Source organism: Ischnura elegans, chromosome 11, assembly GCF_921293095.1.
Source record: "Ischnura elegans chromosome 11, ioIscEleg1.1, whole genome shotgun sequence".
Taxonomy (NCBI): domain Eukaryota; kingdom Metazoa; phylum Arthropoda; class Insecta; order Odonata; family Coenagrionidae; genus Ischnura; species Ischnura elegans.
In genome coordinates, this window is record NC_060256.1 from 8,626,405 (window position 1) to 8,644,272 (window position 17,868).

Consider the following 17,868-nt stretch of genomic DNA (forward strand, 5'->3'; position numbering starts at 1 on the left):
TTAATGATATTGATCATGCTAAAAGTGTTATTTGACTTTTTATTTATATTTTGATGATTTTAATGTAAGGAAAACCCAATTTTGACTTGGAAAATAAATAAAATTCACTAAGCGGTATTTCACTTTTATACTATATAGATAAATATACCTTAAACTGCTTCCTCTATTGTTTCGCTAGTGTGTCGTGGAGTCATTTTCTATCTCAATTGCGGCAATATTACTAGTACATATCATGGCATAAGATTGTCTACCCCTTCCCTTTGATTACTTTAAATGCCCCAGTACTTCCGTCTTCGCCTCCATTGTAAAACAAGGACGCATGTGGGTCCCATAACGATTTATACGATGCTATAAAATCCTCCCTGGAGACGAACCGTTGTGAGAATAGCTTTCATGCCTGTTCACAATGTTTCTTTAAATGCGACCAAAATATTTTTTGCATGCTAGCATTTGTTAGCTGGTTTTTCGTTGCCTGTCTTTTTGGCCTTCTACACGTGACATTTGGGCCCTCGGGCAAATCGGTTGGATGGCTGACAGGCCGAGAAACACGTCTTCGGGTTTTGTATCTTCTGAAATAAATCTTTACTTTGCTGTGGAGAGCGGAATCAAGAATCCTAAGATTTATCTAAAATAGTCACTCTAAATAAGGGGACATCTTACGACCATGAATATGCGCATGTTGGTACATGCTTGGGCTTTAAAATTGGTGAGGAATTATGGAGGAATTTTACAAAATATGAGACACAACCTGTAAAGTTTTAATTTGGAAGGATATTTGATTCTATGTGGTAATTGAACAGTTACTTGTTGGTGATAGTCTTATGTAACAGATAGTTACGGAATCAATTCATACTTGCCCTTCAGAAGTTTTCTTTTCTCGTGGAGGTGAGTACAAGAGAATCGTCACACCCACGAATACTTTGTCGAGGATGTACCTCTAGCTAAGTGTATTGTGCTTAACGATTTTAATTTTTAATCAGTTGATTGCTTTCTATACATGATAAACTCTTTCACGGAGGAAAAAGCATTATCCTGGATCAATTGTCAAACCCTAGTCCTTCAAAATTTCACCGGGATCTTTAAAATACACTTCCACACATTTATAACTCCAAAATAAACGGTTCAGCTCCAAGAAATAATGATTAAGAATTTATTTAAAATTTCTTAAGAATGATTGATCTACTTCTATATCGAGCCGTTACACATATCTGTTATCTTTTGTAGAAAAATCTGATATTCGTGATTGTCATCTATATACCAAATGGAAAAAATCTAATTACAAGATGAAAGGAAGTTTATTCCAATCCATAAATACGTATCTAAATATGTTTGTGATGATGCCAACTACTGTGGAAAGTACTGACATATTTATTGGAGACTATTTCGAGATGGAAAAGTCATATTTCTAGTAATCTGCTAGTTTTGAATATCTTAGGTAAAAGTGTAATCGATGAAGTGGAGCTCTTTCGTGGAGTCTAGGACTGCGAGGAGGTGATTTTTGCAGCTGCATACTTCAAAGGCTGTGATACTCCACCGTGATTGATGGGGCTTATTTCGTTGTAGTTCTATATTTGTTGGGGAGCGTTTGGAACAGCCGGATTTGACAGTCAAATTGCGCGTCCTCAAGCGGTTATTGCTCTCATTCCAGACAAGGTTATGCAGCGCAAGTGTTCCATTCGAACACACCAACTCGGGACGTGATAAATAGAGCTGTGGAAGAAGGATGGTGGCCCCATTAGAACGAGGCATCGAATGGGATCGAATGAAAAAAAATCTCCTCTCTAAAAGAGATCAAAAGCATTCGAGATGCGTCTGAGATGATGATGATGAGAGATCCAGTATTTATAGATTGCCATGAATATGTGCTCTTCTTTAATGCAGTTTTTATTTGTTTAAAAAGAGAGCGCAGCTCTGCTTATGTTTGTTTTTTAATCTCGACTGAAAGAAGGGTTGAAGGGAGAAGGGGGGTGAATTTGAATGTGTATCAGTTTTGCCCCACTTTCCATGGCGTTCGGCTGGTGGCTTTTTTTGACACTGACGGTAAATACTGCACCCTGCCATGTTTGAGGTCAGGGGCGGAGGGAAATTGTTCGCGCAAACAGAAAAACATTCGCCAAGGGCCATTTGCAGCCGCCCTTTTTCTCAGAGGATAGTTCCTTAACCTCCTTCTTGCTGTCTGATGGCGGGAACAGTGAAGAGAACCAACCCCTCGCTTCCGGCGGGCGCACAAAGTGTGCCGATGACATAACGCATGTATTTAGTTTGAGCGAGCGGCCGTTGTGACTCCAGGCAGACTTCTCGCCGTGTTCTGAATTTCAGGCAATTTATTTATTCGCGGTGCGACAATACAAAGATTGGAACGCTAGAGCCCTCCATTCATTCCTTTCCCAAGGTACATGTCATACTTTGAATGCATTGCTGCAGCTTCTAGGAATTATTATGCAGTACTTTCTCGTTGCCTTCCACATCGCAGTACCAGAGTACCACGGATGCTTCCAAGAGCTTTACTCTCACTCGAAGATGCGAAGGATCATGCGGGATCGTTCCTTAGTCCCCGAATCATAGAGGAGGCACCAGTACGCCCCGTTAAAGCTTGATTTTTGTAGCAGCTACTTTAGACGTATTAGTTTATTTGATTTTCAAAATTGTCCGTGGCGCGGCGATGAGGTGATATAATATAGTATTGAATGTATAGTCGAGAGATTGAGTCTTGATTTGAGAGAACACAACATCACGAATAAAAATTTCGGTTGGCTGCCCTATTAATAACTAATTTCTCCAAAGTGAAATTCGGATCAATTTGTCCGTCAGCGACGCGAGTGGCGACTTTTGTAAACCCATTTAAATGCACGGTGGATGACATATTTAGTATAAAATTCGAGGAATCAAGCGAGATGGAGTGGAATTGATTCATAATGAAAGATGATTTGCAATTCTCTACTAAAATAAATTTAATCCGACCCTAGTTTCGATGTTACTACATCATTTTCAAGGTACAAATGGTGGTAAGTGCAGTTAATTTATGCATAGGTATTTATGATTTATACATATCCACTTCTACCCATTCCAGCCAACTCCTTGAGGATTTTCCATCCCATTTCTCCTCTCTCTCCCCTCAGTTCTCCCACTCCCGCCTCCTAAATATGTATAAATTAGCTGCACTTACCACCATTTGTACCTAGAAAATGATGTAGTAACATCGAAACTAGGGTCGGATTAAATTTATTTTTGTGGACATATTTAGTTATTGGAAAATCTTCAATTGGAAATTTTGCGGTAGAACATTGCTGTGGATCTTGGAAAATCTGTGCCTTATGGTAAAACTGTTGCCTCCTGCTACCAGTGGAGACGGCCAGCTGAAATAATTACTTAATCGTGTTGCCCTTAGTTTCCATTAAAATGACTGTTCTAGGGAAACTGAGGATGCATCTATACATAGATTTATTTTTTCTAAAATTCGATAGTTTGAAGGAAAATTTTGAACCTTAGACCTTTGGGTTGGAATATAAGTTCAGTTATTTAAAAAATTTATGGCCCCTGCGTGGACATTGGTTTTTTGTTCGGGCGAGGATATTTTGTAGAATTACGGTAACATAGCGGTGTAGATTAAAATAGCAACTTTTGCTTGGGGCTTGACTCCATTCTAGGTCTGGAGGGCTTAGGTCAGTCCAAAGCGTTTGGCCTAACGCAGGTTATGCCAAGGCGCCAGCTGAGAGGCGACTGAAACGGGTCTAATCTCTTTGCCACACCCATCAAACGAAAATTGGCTTCTTTGTTAGGCCAGTGAAAGGTTCGGCTATGAATACGTTGTTGCTTGTCTATTATTCGTAATCCTCATCCCGGTCGCGCTTAAAGGCTTAAAGGTGGAGTTCGAATGATGAGATTACAAAGTGTTCTTCTTCTGTCCTTCCTTGTCCTTCAAGGAGTACGCTTACGGTAGATTGAGAATAATTTTGGCAGCGTGCAAGATCAATCTAGCCCACCACCCGCGAGAGGTCGTGTCTGAAAACTTGAGACGCGTATAAGGTGAAAAGAAATGATCTGCAAAATAGGTCTTCCAAATTACTGACGATGAAACGAAATAAAATAATTGTGGATAAGTATAGCATCTTTCAATTGTAATATGTCGAGCTTCCACTATACCACGTCTTAATCAGCTGAATTTGTCGTATGCAACTCATTCTGGGCCTCTTCTCTTCCACCTGTCCTCCTACAATAAGGTGGTTTCCCACTGTATTATTATGGCCTAAAATGAAGGATAATTACTCCTGGAGTACGTATTTCACGCTTTTAGATTTTTAAATGACGTTATCTATTTTTCGCGATTAAATGAAAAGTGAAAATTTTCAAGCGCGCGAAAATGCGACGGCTAAGTAGGAATGATGGGCAAAGTCCGTGTGACGTATTTCTGGTTCCCGCTGCCGCCCTGTTAGGTGACCTTGAGGCGAGGCTTGAGCGCTGATGCGACGCAGGATGCTAGCAGGTAGCAGAGTACCCTGCTAGCAGGTAGCGCTTGGCTTAAATAAGGATTATTAATACCTTATCGAACGAGGAAAACTTTCCGACCTGAGCCAGTTTTAATAGGTGATTATTAAGACATGTTTCCCTGAGCTCTGTGCCACGTGCATGCATTGGTAATCTCAGGCAATGTAAAATTCCTATCTACTCGTTTAAAAACTAGGCCCCTGTGACGTCACGTGGAGTGGCATCGCATGGCCGCCAATCTGGCCTTCTTCAAATGAGAATAAAATTGACCCTTGCCATTCGTCTAAACCGGTATTTCTAAAACCAAATAATATGTATATTATGAATTCACTAATGGTTGGTGACGAATCGCAATCAATGCCTTTCGTTTTCTTTTATGAAGGAAACTACCCTATTGCTTTATATATGCCACCATGCTTCATAATGTGCCCAACTAAGTTGTCCCGTCATCTTTTTTTGTAAAATAATGGCCTTTGATGAATAAATCCGAAGGCAAGAAATCAAAATTCCAATGGAACTGTTAGCCAATGGCCAAGCGGAGGATTAAAACTCGTTTTCATTCTCCCCGTTGATGATTGACTACGACAATCGATAAAACCGTTCCTGACAAATTTTTCCCTCTAGCTTTTTATTGGTAGGTACTTGGAATTCACGTTTTCCAAAATTTTTGAATCCATTTGAGCAGTTTTTTCGAGTGAACATCGACGGATCCTTTTGATTTTTGGAGATACATATTATATTTGAAACGTGTTAGGAAATGAATCCATAAATGAGTGAGATCCCAATAAAGAAGGCGTGTTCATTTTGGATGAATGGACGTTAGCTTCCTGCGTGAGCGTATATTCTCTCCGCTTGCGTTCTTTATGCTCCTTGTCCACGCTATTACTGGTCGCAGAAAAAAAGTCCTCTTGAGAAGCAAAAAAGCACTCACTCGCAACGTAGTGAGAGAATGAACAGAGAGAGAGAGAGAGAGAGAAGGGTTGGGCGTCGCTGTGACAACGCGCGGCGTCTTTGAAGCCATAGGCCTCATTACGAATCAGACGATTACGGAAACTCTTTTTTTGTGGGAATAGGTCGATGACATTTTGGAAGGTGAAAGGAATTGATGAAGAGGTTAGATTAAATATGAAGGTTATGAATCAATATAAACTATTGTGCGTGGTAATATGGATTTCAATGTTGGTGGAATCTGCCTAGTGAATGGACCTGGCATGAAAGTTTTACGTTCATTCTAAGTTGGCTTTCTATGATCACCTTCAATATTAATTGAAGAATTCAATTCTTAAATATCACCTCTTTGTGATCTATCGAATATATATACTTTTGACCGATACGTTTCTTTTGAGGGGTTTCCTCTATCTATTGTATAATGACCGCGATGTATTTTAACATTTTTATTTTTGGCGATTGATAAGACACTTAGGTTGATAAGTTTAAGAATCCATTTAAACATTTCGAACGTGTTTTGGGAAATTCGGTGTTCTAATTTTTGCTTATTCTTAATTATATTCATCAAGGATGAAACTCTCCGTGAAAAATCATTTGGCTTAGCCGGGATGCGAACCCGGATCTATCGATTGCCGCTCAGGACACTACTTTCACGTATCAATTACATCATCATCATCATCTTCCCCCGAGGGAAATCTTTAGACTGTTTACCGAACAAGGCGTTGGCATCTGAAGTCTGCTTGGTGGCAGAGCAGAATAAGGTCATGCTTACCACTTAAGCCACTGTCGGAGAAATAAATCCTACTTTGATGCTATTCCGTGACGGACGTTTTCCAGAGCATTGCATGAAGCAAGTGACTTTGCTTACAGTCACGCGCACGGGAGGAAAGTGTTATGCACCAAGGATGCGCTTTGCAGTGAAGTCACAATAGTTTGGTTTTGCTTTCAATTGTTGTCGTGTTTCAAAGGTATCTTTTTTTCTTGTTATCAATTTCTGCTTTTAAAGATCGTCTTCATGAGGATGATTTCAATGTCTCGAGGTACAAAACTAGTATCTTAAAAATCTAACGCAGCTATGCAGGGAAGGGAGAAGAATTGACCAGGATGCGTAAACATACCTAGAAAGAGGGGTTGAATTAGGGGTCATCGGTGCTCGTTTCCTAGCCTGATTTCATTCCTGTTTTAGTTTTTACCTTATTTTTTTGCGCAGAATACATATTTTTCCTACATATTACTCTCCCTCATTCTATAAAGTTCTGCTAAAGTTTAAACTCATATATCTCGCGATTTCTCTTGCTTAAGCACTACCGATGAACAATACGCAATTATATATAATACAGGTTTTTCGCAGAACTTCGAGGTCTGGTACCAACGTTTTCAAGATGTTTATCATAACTACTCTGTTATATATTTACGGCTGAAATTTTCCTAATATTTTTTTTGTTAATTTACCAAAGGCTCAATTTAGTTAGCGATTGAAAGATGCATTAGATAACGTATAGAATCGTGTAAATCGATTTTGGTGCTGCTAGTGGGAGTTGGCTTGTTTCTCCCATCCTCCGTCGCGGGCGCGTCGTTGTCCTTGGCGAGGCACATATGCGCTCGCCTTTGTCTCATCGCCATGCAGACAGCTTGGCGACATAATCTTTACGTCCCATTGCAATTTGGAGCGCGGGGTGCGGCGATCACGAGAGCGACTCCGGCTGCCGCTCCGTGACATCACTCTGGCGGCTGTGTCGAGAGTACGCACTGTGTATGTGGTGGTGCACCGAGTATTCGCTGGGGTGGGGTTCGACTCGAGGAAAGAATGTGAAATGCTATTGGAGTGAGTTGGAAGGATGATTCGTGGCTAATATTCAATTCTTCGAGAGGAGAAGGGGGTTTAATATGGGGTGGATATATCACTTCCACTGAAACGGTCGTATTTTGTTTTTTGAAGTGAACACTTCTTATGGCGCGTTGAGCTTTTTCGTAGATGGGCGAAAGACATTGGACTCGCGACACCGTCACCGTCACCGCTACTACAGAGACGTATAATTATGTATATTCTGCATATGCACAGTATACCCGCTATATACACAGTACTTGTGGAGGGGTACAAACCATTAGATTCGCATCACCAGTCCATACTCGTGCAGGAGAGTGTACTCGATACAAGAATAGGGAAGGTTAGTGCAATAAAACTCAACGTCTTTTTACTCGTTCAATTTGAGTAGCTTATTTGAATTTTGAGCCATAAAATTAATTAATAAATGTGAAGTGTTTACAAGTTTATATTGTAGAAATATAAAAAAGGAAACTAGCGGAGAAAAATTTTTGAAGTGAAACTTCTTATGGCGCGTATGCACTTTTTTCAGATTGGTAAAAAACTGAACTCGCGTGACCGTCACCTCAAAATCGTCAACGCCCTTCCTATTAACGAAGGAGAGGGAAATAAAGAGAGTAAGACTTTTGAATTCGCTCGTTCCTCACGTATGAAAATATATTCTGAAACAGAAAGGATCGCTACGTTTAGTGTTGACAATAGTTAGTCGATTTTGTTCATAGAAATAGTTATAAAAAATATTTTCTTGAATTTCGGCTTGTAACTTGGCTTTTCCGAGTCCTATCTCAATTTTGCCAATTATATCGACTATTTTTGAGCGCATCATTCATCAACGTCTGTTGTCTTTCTCTCTTCCCTTAATATCTGACGAACAGCATGGTTTCCTTCCCGGATCATCTACAGTAACAAATCTGTCCATTTTGCACAAATATTGCATTGACGCTTTCGAGACTTCATCACAGCTGGATGTATGCTACATTGATTTTGCCAAAGCTTTTGACAAAATTAACCATCAATTACTGCTCTTCAAATTAGAGAATCGGTATAATGTCCATGGTAATTTCCTTTCTATCTTATCTTCTTTCCTTCAGAACCGGCAACAATACACAATAGTAAATGGGTCGCGTTCTTTGATGGCACCGGTTACATCTGGAGTTCCACAAGGGAGTGTCCTCGGGCCTTTACTGTTTGCATTATACATAGATGATCTAGTTAACATTATCTCCTCCACCAATTGCAAAATATTATTATACGCAGATGACTGCAAAATTTTTAAACAGATTGATTCCCCGAATGACTGCCTTGCTCTGCAGAAGGCTCTTGATGCCATAGACCAATGGTCTGAGATTTGGAGTCTAAAAATTAATCCAGCCAAGTCTACCATTCTACCATTCACCCTACGCAAGTCTATCCTGAGTATAAATTACCGATTATCTGGACATCATATTCCTTCGGTCACCTCTCAGAAGGATTTAGGGGTTATTTTTGACTCTAAGCTGCTCTTTCGTGAGCACATTAAATCCATTTCCACCCGCGCTATGTCTTTGGTGGGTATGATGTATCGCCATAGTGAGGTGTTGGATTTAATTGCTCTACGCACCTTCTTCCTTTCCTGTGTCTCTCCGGTCCTAGAATACTGCAGCCAAATCTGGTCTTCGGCCCCACCTTCTTCATTAAAGCTCCTGGAACGTCCATTGAATTTTTTCCTTTCTGTTGTCCGCTACCGCCACTTGCCTTTTCGTAACTTCTCCCTCAATAAGATTAGATCCTCTCTTGGCATTTCTACTTTAGCTGATCGCCGTATCCTCAATGACCGGAGATTCTTTTTAAATATCATCAATGGCAAATACAGGTCATCAGACCTTCTTTCTTTTTTTCCGCTTCGTGTTCCTTCGCGCACGACGAGGTCGAGTGACCTATTTCATTGTTTCACCCCCCGCCTTTCTGTTTCTAAACGTTCTTTTCTATTCAGACTTCCTTCTTCCATTAACTCATATGCCAAATGTGTTCCAAATTTTGATCCTTTTTTTTCATCCCACACCCAACTTGCACCATCACTATCGTAATTTTCCCCCTATTCCTCGCCCCACCTGATGACTATTCTTTGTTATTATTTGTAATTACTGTTGAATTTTTTTTGTTTTTGTTGGTTACGTTGCTTAATGTTATGTAATTATTTCTCCTGTTATTGTAGTCCTCTGTAATTGGCCTCGTGCTGTTTTTGGACTAAATAAATAAATAATAAATAATAATATTCCTAATCCATTTAGTAGCATAGGCTTCTTGTACATTTTTTAATCATCAATCAACGTCCAAAATTTTTAAAGTAAAAAGTGTTCACTTCCAACGGCAGTCCCACGACTGCATGTTTTTTTTATATTGTAGATATTACTGCTTAAATACTAAATTTATCACATTTTGACTACATGTTCTGTTATTGAGTAAAATTCTGTCAATATTGACTGTATTAAAAAAAAGAAGAAATATCACCTCTGGGAAAATCCTGAGGTAAAGATTTCCATATCTTGTATGGGATTCGGCACAGTGTGGTGGAAGTTCTTAATATTAGTTGAATAAAACATTAAATGTGCATTGACAATGTTGTTGTAGCAACGAAACGCGTCGTATTTGAATACATCCCGTGGTAACATTGCAATGTCTTATTTAACTACCAATAAAGTTTCCAAATTTGAGATATGTTCTAGTAAATGACTATTTAGGAGTATACTCTACGTAATCAGAAAGTTTCAGGATGATAACTCAAAGCATGAACAAGTATAAGGTGACTGTAAGGGCAATTCAAGCGGGAGTAATGAGACGTCGGGGGTATTAGGAGGAGGCGACCGACAGCTGAGCTCATTCGCGCCCTGAGGCTAAGGAATAAGCAGTTTTTGTTTTATGGACAAGCATTGCGTCTGGCCTGCTTAGCTACCGGGATACATCAACGCGAGCACACAGTCCTAGATACACGTTAAGTTGTGACCTCCTTTAAAAAAAAGCCCAAAAGAGGTGTAATGAGACAGTCGTGGTGACATTAAACATGCCATTTGTGTACGCTAAACAAGTATTTTTAATCGTTTATTTCTCTGCCAAAGTTTATCCTCATTTTCCTCAAATTTCTAACTTTTAGGACAAGAAAAGTAGTGTAAAGAGACAGTCGTGATGACATTAAACGTGCCATTTGTATAAGCTAAACAAGTATTTTTAGTCGTTTATTTCTTTGCCAAAGTTTATCCTAATTTTCCTCAAATTTCCAACTTTTAGGATTTTTAAAATATCAAAAATAAAAAGGAATGGTCATGAAATTATGCTCAGAAATTATGTTTTGAAATAAATCTGAGGAAGCGAATTCCCTTTGCTTTTGAAGGTAGGTTGTTAGGAAATGATACATGGTAATTGAATTGAGTCCTAAGGGTCGAAGGGTGGGAATTTTAATGGGAATGAGTGTGAATAATATCAGAATACTTGTTAATTAAAGAGAGGGGAGTGAAGTGGGAATGGAGTCTGGTGGTGAGGGAGTGCTGAGTAATGGCTTCGGTCAAGGGGGCATTGGGTGGAGAGGAAATGTTTAATATATGAAGAGGAACTTGGAGACCTGTGTGATTGGTTGCGTAGATCCTCGTGTGGGTAGAGATGTATATTCTGCATGACGGAGAACAGTAGCACGTTCCCATCGGTAAGAGGTGTAACAAGATTTAGTGGATAATAGTGCTATTAAATTCATGTAAAAATGATCTTGCCTCACCTAACCAATGCGAATATATATCATCGCAAAGTTCTATCTTTAAATATTTTCCGGACGACCTTCGGCCAGTCTCTGTATCTTAGATTAGAGTCTCTACGAGGTGAGTGGTTCCCTTGACTATCGCTTCTGTCGGAGACTGATTCCATAAATTAGGTAGAGGTACAGTATATCTATAGCCGAGCGGTTTCAAAACGGTGTACTGCAAAATTTTAATATTAATAATTTATTGTAAATATATAAAGTATTGATTTTATAGTGAAATCGTATATTTTCGTGAAAGACTGTATATCTTGCTGCCTCTACGAAGAAAGAATGAGTGTAGATGCTAACATTCAAACATCTTTTTAACTTTCTCAAGGAAACATGAGGACCCTTGTTTGTAATATTGGAACGCAGCCTGTCTTAACTTTCCCGGGTGCAGAAATACGTCGTTTTTCCAATGCTAACGGTGTTTTTTAATACATTTTTGGCATCGGCATAAGTTAAAATAAAACTTTTTTCTTTTTTTCTTCCTAGGTGAGTCTTCTGATTTTACGCTGACAAATTCATTCAGAGATGTGGTTTGGTAAGTTGTAAAATGCCCTTCATATTATATTGACCATTAGAGTATCGATAAAAACTCCCGCTACTCAATGTGAGGGCCACTCAGTTCTGAATTGTACAACTTCCGATGTGGTCATTTAGTTACATTAAAATAAGTGTTAAGCCTGGTCGTTTAGGCATCCATTCACAAAATGTCAATGAGATCCATTGCGACCGGTTAGAAATCGCCAAACGGGAGTTGATTGACTATCATGGATTTTTGAGATCACTTTAAGTATAGTCGGTGCATTTGAGATTCCTCTTGCGATTTTACTCTCTGCATATTTGTAAGGAAAAAATGTGTTTCTTCATTATGACTACGAGTGGTATATTATTCCTTTAATCCCGAAAAATGATTGTTTTCCGAAGTAATCATAAAAACCAAGCTATATTAGTGTGAGCGCTCAATTTACGAATCATTGAATCTTGTCACTATCTAAGCTGGAGCGAAAAAATGAAAACTTCGACGATGTAATTATCATGACGAATGGGACTGCTGATGGTTGTTTGCTCATGGTACCTCCGCATTCATCTCCTTGTGCCGTGGACGGCCGTGTAGTAAGCGGCGTGTATCGCTTGGAGTGTCACCCTCAAAACATCGATGGATTCATGCCAGAGCTCTTTGGCGTCCTTTGCCTGTCGGTTGGCCGAGATGAATATGAAGCCCGATTTGCGACACGACAGTGCGACAGAGCGTATTCATATCAGCATGAGGCCAAAAGCAACCAATCGTGTGGTATGCAACGCATCACAAGAATGTTAATTAAAAGTGTATATGTAAAGGTTTAATAATAGTTATTTGTGTCGTGAGTGACTTCATGGAATCGACTTAACGTAATGAAATGCAAAAAACTTTATAATAACACATAAATTAAATACTTTACATCCTGCGTTTCGACAAGGCACATCATCATCAGATGCATTTGCATCGAAAATGCATTGTGAATAACATTCTGTATTTTCGATGCAAACGTACCAGATGATCAACCACGTTGAATCCTAAGTAGTGCAGAATTACATTTACCGGAAATAGCAAAGTTTTTTTACATTTCATCATGGTAAATTTAATAATAGGTTTTTAATATTGTATTTGTGGCGTTTCAAAGGATAAGTTGATTTATTATGTTAATGGTTAAGTAATTTAAAACAGTGAATCTAACGGTTTTTTGCCGATTGGCGCTATTTTTATGTGAATGAGGTGAACGGATTTCAACTGCAACTCGGCGAAGGGAGAATAGTTCCAACTGATTGAGATGATGAATATCACTGTTTTTAAACATCATCCTCTTGAAATTTATTTTCCCATACCCCCGAAAACAGCTCATGTTGGCAATGTATATTGATTGGGTCTTTAGCCACAAAAAAGTAACGCAAACTGCCGTGGGGTTAACTACTCGGGCGGGACTCGAACCCTCGAGCCTTAATATGGTTGCTGAGGAGTTTAACCCGCCGCGCCGCTAGCGAGGCCTATGTACGCGTTGAAAAATAATTCATTTTCCAATGCTCAAAAACACCCAGAATAGGCGCCTATCATGTATCAACTTAAGGCTGGAAGGCGATACTTGGTGGAACTTGGTGACAGGCAACATAATAAAGATACACTTTTGTATGTTCCACAGAAGTGTTAATAACTGACCCAGGTTTTGACAGTACACTATGTCATTATCACGGTAATGACATAGTGTACTGTCGAAACCCAGGTCGGTTATTAAAACTTCTGTGGAAAATACAAAAGTGTATCTTTATTATGTTTCTTGACTCCCATGTAATTTTTACAGTGTCTTCCAAGGACTTACCCCGAATTTTAAATAGTTTTTTCGAACGCACGGACGACACCGGTTCTGGCCGGCGGCGGCGGAGAGTACGGCGACGCGGCAAGCGGGTGGATGCAATATGGTCTCATTCACTTTTATGTGTGGATAACAGATATATTAGTGACAGAAAATAATCACCAGAGTGTAAAATTTATAAATATTGCTACGAATGACTCTCATTATGCAATCGCTGGGCACTATTTAAAATTCGGGGTTGCAAATTGGTGCAAGGTTTGACTTTAGATTCACAATATAGAAGCTTCAAAAAACGACATGATATAAGTTACTTAGTGTAAGCCGGTGATAATGTCTACTTTTTTTCTACGTTTATGTGAAAAAATGGGTTGAAAACAGGCTCCGCCATTTTGTTATGTATCTATGGTTATCGATGAAACAAAATCTTTAAAAACCCTTCAAATGAAAGAATAAGAAGTGTCAATTAAGATGGTATAACAGTTTTGTCGATAAAACTATTTATAAAACCACTGCACGAGGATAAAGTCGGCAATTTTCAGAAAAAATCGAGGGTGGTCGTTTTTCGCTAAATTTGCTCAACTTTGACCTCACATATATTGTTAAAGTGAAAACACAGGACCAAAATAATCTGGGTAGTTATGCACAATTTATATGAGAATGTGTATGCGAAGTTTCAATTTCCTAGCTCAAAAAAATCGATTTTGAGGTTTTGGCCAGCTTTTTTCGATTCTAGCCCACTGTGCGTCGCAACGAACGTTTTGCGATGGCAAAGATAGAGGGAGCTTGCGTCGGGGCGCGCGAACGGAATAATTATGATCAATGACATCTATGTGATAGCGGAAAATCCACCTGCTTTTTATCGCTGAGACTAAGTGACTATGGACCATTATTCCATGTAATGTGAGAGTCAAAACGGGAACCCATAATCTGGGGGAGGTAATTCGAGGTGTATATTTTTAATTCATTGTTATGTATATGTATTTCAGGTACTTTTAGTTATTGTATTTCGTCGTGAGAGTAGAACGAAGAGAAATGTGGCTAAAATTAGCACAATAGTTGTGGTATATCTTCGATCTCTTAGGAATCAATGTCCAATTCTAGAATAGCGTAGGATTTGTGTTTCTAACTTTAATTTTTGGTACGCTAAAATTCATACAGATATGAACTCATTTATAATCATTAAAACAAAGACTTAAATGTAGATTATCAATAAATATCATGATCTATATTTAGACTAGTCTGTGCCTAGAGTATCTATCAATCCTTTTTAATAACGAAAGTTAGATTTATTTTCTAGTATATTCAACCACACCACGCTATCTGAATATTTGGAATGCGTATGCTATACTTATGTGTGTCTGAAATTCACCATGAAATTATCACTATGCTTTGCCGGGATTCGAACTTGGATCTCCCAATGGCAGGTATGGTCAGGTATGCTGCCTGTTACATTACCAAACATTATCCACATCCAAGGCGAATTTCTGACCTTTTTTTGACCTTTTTTTCGAATGGTATTGCTAGCAAGGCACCAGGGATGCCGACTAACAAAAAATATTGGGGGGGCCCAAACCGGGGATCCTTCCCCGAGAAATTTTATAAGTAAGGAGTTTTAAGTTTTTGAAGCATTTTAGAAGAGTCATACGATCAACATTAGAACCCTGATAACCCGAATCTCGATATCTGGATATTCCGGGGAAAATCGACAAGCCTGACACATTTTTGCCTCACACCCATAACGATTTTTGAGGGTGCTTGGTCCCCTTCAGGCCCCATGGAGTCGGCGCCACTGCAAGGCCCTTGTTTCCAAATTTTTGTAGCTTATGTCGTGTTGATATCTTTGCTTGGTTACCTAAAAAGAGATGCTCGCAATGCGCAACCTTTCTTTTCCTGCCCTCGGGATGACGTTCACTTGAACTGAATCACTCCTAGCTACAGCCTCCAAGTTACCTAGTTTACCTAGGCAACTTGGAGGGCCTCGTGCCCTAGTTTCTCACCCGCTACAGCATCCCTTTTGACGTGCGGAAGAGGCGTCCGTGCTTAAGGGGAGAAGCGCCTGCTCGGGGCAACTTTTTCAATTGGTCGTTTAGAAGTGGGAGGTCTTGTAAATGTGTTGCCTTTCCCCGCGGTGGGAGGAGACTAAATTAGCAAACTAATCCGCCCGAGTCTTTGGTCGGCTCGTCCTTTGGCCTCCTAATTTCATTAAGCCCGCCATGAAAGAGAACGTGGCTGAATTGCGTATTAAATTCCGGAGGGGGAGCTGAGCGGCTAGGAGTCCTATCGGGTGGTTTACAACTTTCGGGAAGTATCGCCCTTCTATGACGAACTGTAATGTGGTACAGTGCTGCTTCATCATAGAGCTTAGAGCGATGGCGTCTATGGAAATGAAAAAATTGCTGTGTGATACAAGAGATTGTGAGCAATTAGCCCGAAAACTGTCCAATTTTGAAAACCAAGATTAAAGAGGACTTGGCTGTGAGGCGTATTAAATTTTGGAGAGCAGAAGCTGTAAAGTTATCTGGCTAGAAGTCCTATTGGACGGCTAACAAGGGGAACTTTTCAGAAATATCGTCGTTATATGATGGACTTGAGCTTGAACTTTACAGAAATAACGTCGCTATATGATGAGCGACACGGAGAACCAAATATTAGAGCCGACTGTATTTCCAGGTCTGATAGAAGCGATAAATTATGAGAGATGTTCTGCCGAACGGATAGATATGGGAATTCGTTTTACCCCCGTACCATAAGGACTTTAATAAATGCTAGTCCCAACTTCGTTAGTGTACTTCATTTTTATTTGTAAACGGCTGGTGTCCTAACACCCCCTGCCACACGCCTTTTAGGTGGCTTGCGGGGTATTATGTAGATGTAGATGAACTGTTGGATGATATAAAGCTGCTTTATTGTATAGCCTATAGAAGTAACTCTCAGGTTGAATAAAATGTACATAAAATAAAAAACCCTACTCTGATATGGGGAAATTATTTAAGCTCTGATCACAACTTTATTGTAGTAGCGAAAAATGACAATATATTTTGGCTTGACCGGAGTTTGATACTGATACCCATGGAGTAGTGACAGACGCTGTAATGGAATAAGTCGGATTATGTGACTTCATATGCACTTGCAAGTGATTCCAAAAAGATACGTCTCTCCCTACTTTGCGGTTATTACCTAAACCCTTTTTTAAATTTGAATTTAATAGTGACATTGTTTCGAGTTCCTGCTCCCCAATTGATTGAAATAGTTTGAAAATACAGCACAAATAGCACTGTGCTACAGTGAAAAAATGTTTTTTTTTAATGTATTTTTTCCTCCTGAGTTCGATGATGATACTCAAAAGATACTATCAGCCACACAATTTGCGCAAATCATTGGCTCGCGCAAATATCGATAACACATTACAGGTTAATACCACCTACATGAAAATAGAATTATGTTGAGTGGAATATAATTTCATTGCAACAGCATATGGAAAACTTCCCTCAGGTAACAGGTGAATTCAGCGAATGTGGAATCCAACATTCACTCACATCTTTAACCTCGCGATGCTTTAGTCATCATCTCCTAGCCCCTGCTTTTACCCTTCAGGGGCAGTTCAGTATGCTTACGGTGAAACATCTATAAGTAGTTACCCATTATCCGGTCATACCAAATTTCGTGGTATCGTAGTGTCATTTCCTTGACATTATGACTGAACCTTTCACTCTATTCCTTGCTTGTAGTTTACTGAATATATTATATTATTAATATATTACATTGCAATTGTAATTTTGTGCAGTTTTTGCTAAATTGTGGGTAATACGATGGTATTAGTATAACTTTCGTATTCGGGATGTAGAAATATCTTTAAAACAACTAAAAAAAAACATTTTTTGTGACCTTGCAATTCGTTGCCTGGTGTCGCTACTGTAGTTAACTTTCTTTGGCGATTCGTGCATTCTAAAACGTAGAAACTCCATTTTATACTAAACGCTTGGCTACTTAAAGTAACAGGGTAACTATATTTATTGGCTTTTTCTGTTAAGCATCAAATTTGGTGATGTGTGTGCTATTATAGATTATAATCTCAGATTTGTCGAATGAGTGTAAGATGGGTTATCTATTATCTAGGTAGTATTACGGCACTTGGCGACCACCTTGGCCCATTAATTCAACGAATGGGATGTCGCTCGTAGGAGTAGCTCGCCAAGAAGAACAAATGGCATCAGCACGGACCGCCGCCCACTTAAAACCTTCCAAAGACGTAAATTCTCTTCGTGTCGCCTTCCGCGTCTCCAAACCGCACTCGGTCTAACGATATGATTTCATCTCTTCATTAATTATTCCCGCGTGGTGACGCCATTCATTTGCATTCTCCCAGCACCTGATGTTGTTAATTATGGCGTGACCCATCCTGTTTCCACCAGTGCGCCGTCATTTGAATGAATGTCGCTGTTCACGTCTTACGGACACCTCTTAATCATCCAGATGATTATTCCAGCGGACAT

General features: G+C 39.4%; 1 protein-coding gene across 1 annotated transcript in view; it reads left to right on the plus strand.

Moving 5' to 3' along the window:
* Nucleotides 1-17,868, plus strand: part of LOC124168519 (papilin) — a 452,639-nt gene that overhangs the window by 212,245 nt on the left and 222,526 nt on the right.